This window comes from Aquila chrysaetos, chromosome 23, assembly GCF_900496995.4.
Source record: "Aquila chrysaetos chrysaetos chromosome 23, bAquChr1.4, whole genome shotgun sequence".
Taxonomy (NCBI): Eukaryota; Metazoa; Chordata; class Aves; order Accipitriformes; family Accipitridae; genus Aquila; species Aquila chrysaetos.
This window is the reverse complement of record NC_044026.1, coordinates 6,843,152-6,849,959: the sequence shown is the minus strand read 5'-3', so window position 1 is coordinate 6,849,959 and position 6,808 is coordinate 6,843,152.

Sequence of the window (6,808 nt, the reverse complement as noted above, 5' to 3'; positions counted from 1 at the left end):
ATTACATGTGCATCTTTAGTTTAAACCAGGGCTGCTGCAGCTCCTGCCCTCCTCAGCCTCTTGCTGCGCGGTCCCACCTCCTGCTGCAGAAGGACAGACCATTTCAAGCCTTTGGGGAGCTGCACCCCAGGTTGCTCACTCGGGATGTGTTAACTTGCACCGCAATGCACTGGGTCGGTTAAGGCTGTGAGCAAACAGTTGCAAGCACCAACCTATAGCAGCTATGGCTCATCAGCTAAGCTCTTCTGCGTGACCAGACTCATGCTTCTTCCATGCCTGTCCCAACTTAAAAGTAAAATGCATTAACTTAAACCACAAGAAGGCTTAGCTTACAGGTGGTAACTCAATCGTGCTGGAGCACCTGAAAGTGTACAGACAGGATGGGATTAACCTTACCTACGTGGTTACAAGGTAGAGATGTCTAAGCTAGTCGCTGCAGAACTCTGTAGCCAATGGAGAAAAACAGGCAGTCCCGAGGCACAATTCCCCCGAGCTGCCCGAGACGACTCATTTAGGGTGAGAGGAATCATGTGTAACTCCTTATTTCTCTCCGTTGGCTAACAAGAGATTTTAAGGTGACTAGTCTCATGGCAGACATATACACTGAGCCAGACAAATTCTACCCATGAGCTTGGCTGATGGGTGGTGATCCATTAAGCTACGGTAATAAATCACACTGGATCACTCATTCAAATCTTAATTTTAAGTAAAAGTGATTTAACTTACCCAGTAAAAAAATTAGATTCAACTGAATTGAGAGAAATCATTCCTAAAACAAGGTTATCTGCACAAATGAAATTGATTTCAGGTACAAGTTTTACTTATATTATTTTGGCTTTGTGTTAAAATGATGCTTAGTAGCTCTTACCATGGGCACTAACAGAATAATATTAGTGCTAAAAATAGGAAATCCTGAAAAAGAAAGTCTTGAGCAACAAATAATCACAAGGCATTCTATCTTCCTTAATTTGATAAATAAAGCTGAATAGCTATGAGTGTTTGTTGCAATTGGGATTTCTAAGTGGTAATTGCTCTGTGGGTTGTATCAGCCTCCATGTATTAGAGGAGTGGAACTGTTTAAAGGAGATTGGGTTTTACATCTGCATTTGTTTTGCTTGGATGATTCTGTAACAACATTTTTAGGGTGTCTTTGGAGCAAAATCTCCCCAAGGATACTTAAAAATGATAGTATAAATTATGTAACAACCAAAGGGGTCTTTTAAGGACAGAAGAATCCGCTTCTCAGGACGAGTTTATTAACCTTCTACTGTTTACCCTGGTAAAGCTTTCTAAAATATATTGGCAAAAGAAATCTTTGCTAGTGTAACATACACCGGTTCCCTGAAGAAAATTAATTCCATCACAGACAATACTCTTTTCTCTAGTATAATGGTGTCTACATGAGGGCTTGCCAGAAATATATTAGAAAAGACACAAGCATAATACATTACTTATTCATTCTTCTCTGTTATTTAATCTCTTTTGATACGCAGTGTGTATATTTGACCACCAGATTTTCTGTTTAGGTATCTCTGCTTCTTATCTTATATATTCTATCTATTCTGTACCTTTCCAAAGGTGGCTGAATTTACTTGATACTTGGAATTTGGACTGCAGCTTTCCATATACAATTCATATAGTAGCCAACGGGGTACAGTGCATCCTTCACACAGATAGAAATTATCAGCTATCCTTTAAAACAAAAACATCAATTGGTATATGTCAGAATTAGAAGAAAGAATTGTTAGCTTGTGGTTTTAATAGATCATCAGGTTTACAGCGAACTCTGTAATCATTACTCTGATTTTATAGAAGCGTAGAATTGAAAAGAGAGCTACTACTTCTATGTTAATCTGCATTCTGAGAAAAAATTATACATTTTCAAATATACATATATATATATATATATTCTATGTTTGTTTTTAACTTTTAAAGTTCTGCTTTCCTTGTTTCCAAGGTGTAAGAGAGGTCATGTGAGACTCTGTTAAGAAATGAACTACATCTCATCACTTTTAATTAAAAAATACAACTTAGTAATATCATTGTAACATTAACACCAATACGGAAAGCATTAGCATATCTCATATGGTAACTGTTGTTATATCAAAGGATGTAACTTTGATCTTCTAATTAGAAAGGTCTCCACTATACCAAAGGTAATAATATGAGCATTTTTCCATCTAAAATGTGCAATATGGTATTTTGGGATGGAGAGTGCACAAACTAAGAAGGACCAAATTCTGTTCTCATACAACCTCACTGATCTTAGCACAAGTTTAGTAAGGGAACGGAATTTTAATTTACAGTTACTATGTAACAGAACTGCCAGGACTGAAACTCATTTAGGTTTTTGAATACTTATCTTTTGGTCGAATCCCTTACTCATCCTGCTTATCAGAATGGCCATAGTCAAGTAAATGCAACTACTAGTGTGAATAAGGTGAGGAAGACATAAACTTAGTTACTTATTAGCCTAAGATATTATCTTCACCAGAAAAAGAAGACCTTGAATTAGGAGATAATGCCAACGGTTTCGATGTCAGAAGATAACAGTCTCCTGCAGTACAAATCCAGGAGCAAAGATGCAGAGACATTAATTTTCAAAGCATGACACACTGATCGTATGACAGTGTTTTCTTACTCTGACTCCGCTTCCGTTATACCAAATTATTTATGCATATTTAATTAATTTATCAGCTGAATGTTAGTGCAGCACAGTGCCAGTTACTCACTGTGTCTTTACTGATAATCGAGTTGGCTGAGAAAGCAGGCCTTTCATAATCACCAGGTGAGATAAGCCAGTTGGATTTTAAATCAGCATCCTCTCTTTTATTAGTAGCCTGCTTTCGGGTGACCCAGCGTTTATCTGTCCGTATTAGCCGTATTGGCAGTAGATACTGGATAACGTCTTCAGCAAACTGGCTTGCTAGAACGGACTGAGCAAGAAGACGATCGCTGTGCAGCCTGACGATGTCTTACCTCACCTTTTAATCACACCCCCTCCCCTTTCTCCAGGGAAGAAGGCTGACTGCCCCCCCCCCCGGTTTCCCTCTGCGGAGCACAAGGCCCCGAAATACCTCGCTTTTACCTCCTCGGAGCCCACCTCGTCACCCACCAACCCAAGCGCCGGGGCTGGGGTCCCTGCCAGCTCCTCACCACCTCCAGCCCCACCACCCAAAAGTAAACGCTCCACGGCTAGGCATGAGCACCAGAGACGGGGGATCTGCTGCGCTAATGGGGTGTTTCCCCTCACGGGGCTGAAAGGTAAATGAAATTTATTCTAGATAAGGGTCCTGACTGAGCTCTGCCTCCCAGCAGGCAGAAATGCTTGTTTCTTCTAGAGCAACCGTCTCAAAACCCTTCATAATTGAGCAGTCCCAGAGGAGATTAAACCTAAGTCCAAATTCATCGTATAACACCACAAGAGTCATTGGAAGCACAGCAGAAATTAATTCATGCTTCAGTAGCTGGTTTCTGCCAATAGTTTTGCCTCAGCATTTAACTATTTAGTGACAAAATATTTGGGAATTCAATTTTGCAAATTTATCGTCTCTTAAACTGCCAGCCTTTTTCAAATAACAAGTCAAACACATTCTTAGTGCTGACACATAATACAAAAATACTGTCTACCAGGAAAAAAAAAAATCCACACAGAAAAGAGCACGGTGCTCATCTTCTTGCCTATCAGCCCCGAGGTTCTCAAAACCTGAGCATTTATGGCATGCATCAAAACAAAACTATTGATAAAGATGACAAAATCAGGAGAGAGTGGTAAGAGAGGAAGATGGAGGTCAAAGAAAAAGCACATGGGGAAAGACCTCCTCCATTTTCGCCCCACTTTCTACCCACACATTCTGTGGGGTTTGTTATCTGAGCAGTTCTAGGACCTCACATGGGCTCCGGGTGTTTGGGGTTTGCCACCTGTCACACAGGAACCCTTGGCAGCCAGGCCATTACCCAGGTTTGGAAGTATGCTGTTAAACCATTTCTGAACCAAAATCTGGCTTGCTATTGTCAATGCACCAACTGTAAAATGAAGCTGAATATTTAAAAATTTTGAAACATGAAAAAGTGATTCAGAAGGTTGTTGTGATGAAAAATATCATCAGTTCATCCTTTCAAGGATCATTTATGATTCAGTGTCCCAAACGTGTTGGATGACATTGGATGAATGTCTTCCTTCAGTCCTTTTAAAATGGGAGTAGTGGTATCTATATCACAGCAAAAGCACAGACTAACTCCTGCTGCTCAGGTATTAGAGAGGGGGAATAGAAAGATTTAAGGTTACTTGCTGTCAAGTTAAAAGTTTGTATGTCTCGTTACCGGTTCACACAAAGCTTTGCCGCTGTTTACTAGCTGGACTCATCTGTGCTTGGGGAAAGAAGGAAAGTAACCCTGGTTTCTCTTTGGCTGTCACGCGACAGACGACAGTCTTCGCAAAGAACAGAAAACGATGGTGACAAGCCGACTCCACCGCAGAAAGTATCTCACTGAGGAGTTCAGCCACGAGCTTCACCTCGAGGAAACGTAACCTCGGAGGACGTCGAAGACTCGGCATCCCCCCGAATGCCGGCGTACCACCGGCTGCGCAGCCTCCGCGCCGGGAAAGCCCGCCAGCCAGGGATGGTCCTCACCAGCCGCACGGCAGCGTCAGGTCGAGCAAATGGCAGTCGGGGGGCCAGATCCCTGCCAGTGGGCAGGCTGAGACAAACCCCCCCTTTCCCCCGCGTCAAACCACCTCCACCTCAGTAAGACTTGTGGTAGGAGACGGGACTTTTGGGGAAATTTCCCTGCTTTTATGGCACCGTTTATGCACCGGGGCCGTTACAGCAAACCAGGTTTTTGTCCTACGAAACTGCCCGTAAGCATTACAAGTCAGATTCCTGCCCTCCCTATACCAAGCCCACCGGGCAGGTCCTACGCAACGCCCCCGCAAAAGAGGGGCGAGAGAAGACCGCCCCCCCCCCCCCCCCCCGATCCAGGACCTCCCCAGCCGCCCTGCCGCCTCGGCCCCCCCCCCTCCCGGCGGCGGGGCAGCGGGCCAGCACACACCAGCGGAGAATGGAGAGGTGCAGGAGGGAGGTGGGACTGCCCTCCGCCATCCCGGACCGGACCGGGCCGTTGGGTACCGGCCGCCGGGCGACGGTTCCCGGTGACCGGGGGGGGGGGGGGGGGGTGTCGGTGAATCCAGCCCGGCCCCTGCCCCCCCGGCCAGCCCTGCCGAGGAACCGGGAGCCCTCTTCCCCCCCGGGGCTGGCGTAAAGTGCTGGCTTAGGAGGTTTTGCACGCCTTTAAACCGTTCTTTTCAGGGTTTTCTGCAAGAACGCTGTCAACTCCCGTAATTGTTTAATTTCTCTTTGATACAGATAGATGAAAGGGCCGCCTGCTCCACCGAAACCCTGTAAGCACTTTTCCATTATGCAAAATGAGCTTTACTGCCATGTGACTGGTGAAAATAAATTATGTATGGCTGGAGCGTCTAAAAGCTTCCTAGTGGATGGCATTGGGTTACATCAGAGCTCAGCTTCTCAGAAACTCCCGTGGCTTCCTCATGTTAATTAGCTGCTCAAAGCCCACGTATGACACAGACTGGCTTTGCTTGCCTTGTTACGACGAAGTGACCAAAGCCAACCTGTCGGTAGACAGCAATATTAAAAGTGGGGGCACAGGGGATCAGGAAAGGGCAATTTATGGTGGAAGGGTGCTGGTTTTCTAGTCCCTCGGTGTAGCTCCTGCTTGAGGAGCAGTGCGCACAGATGTCATGAATAATACATGTTGCTTTTAATCTGTAAAGCCTCGTGCTGGGTTGAGAACCCCATGGGAAGAAGCTATTCACTCCCAGGCCCCCGAACCAAAGCCCTGAAAATGATGGCTGCCCAAAACACAGGTTAGTATTCACACTGTAACCAATACAGTCTGTCATCAGCAACTGTACTTAATAACCTATTGTGGAAGCTGCCCTCAGTACGGTTCTTGGTCTTGATTTTGTAACATCTCCACAGTCTACTGACCTTCTCTGTGGGACGTTCAGCTTACACAGCAAATGCTGCTGCAAATACTGTAGAGTGAAAGCTTTCTCAAGTTACTTTAAACTAGCTGTTGAAGAACCAGCAGCAGTGATATTGCAGCAACCCTAAGACTTGTGTGGTTTTGCCGTGTAAGTACTCGTAGAGCTTCCGCAGTGGGTTTTGCAGTAGATGCTGCCTGGCACGCTCACTCCTGATTCAGGTGTGCCTGTCCACGCTGCAGGCGTAGCAGCGCCTTCCACTAAGGTACCTGAGGAAGAGGAAACCTCATCGCCAGTTGCCCACAACTGGCTTGCTTACATGTTTGCCTGAGTCCTGGTCGTAGTTCTCAAGGTTCATGACCAACAACTGACTTTTTGGGACTATATCTCAAACTCCACAAAGTTCGTGAAGCTCCCTGGGCCCAAAGATGCCTTAGCAGGAAAAAAAACCCATGTACGACTTATCTAAAACTGAAAAATGATAAATGGGTTATTTCTGTGGTAACAGACTGGAGCAAGGGGAGTCACACAGATCAGAAAGTCCTTGGACAGCACTTAATACTCAGAAAAGTTTTGATGAGAGGAAGCAAATGCTCCACAAAGAAACTGTCCAGTTACTGTCCATGGCTTGAGAGATATAAAGTAGGTCACAGAATTTCTCTTGCCCAATTTCTGGATCACAATAACAAGATAGATGGATCTGTGTGCTGTTCAAATCTTGACACTACTAGTATTTGATTAGGGTTTTTCCAGTTTTTCAGAAAATGTCTCTTTAGCCTTTCAAATAAATCTAATACTTTT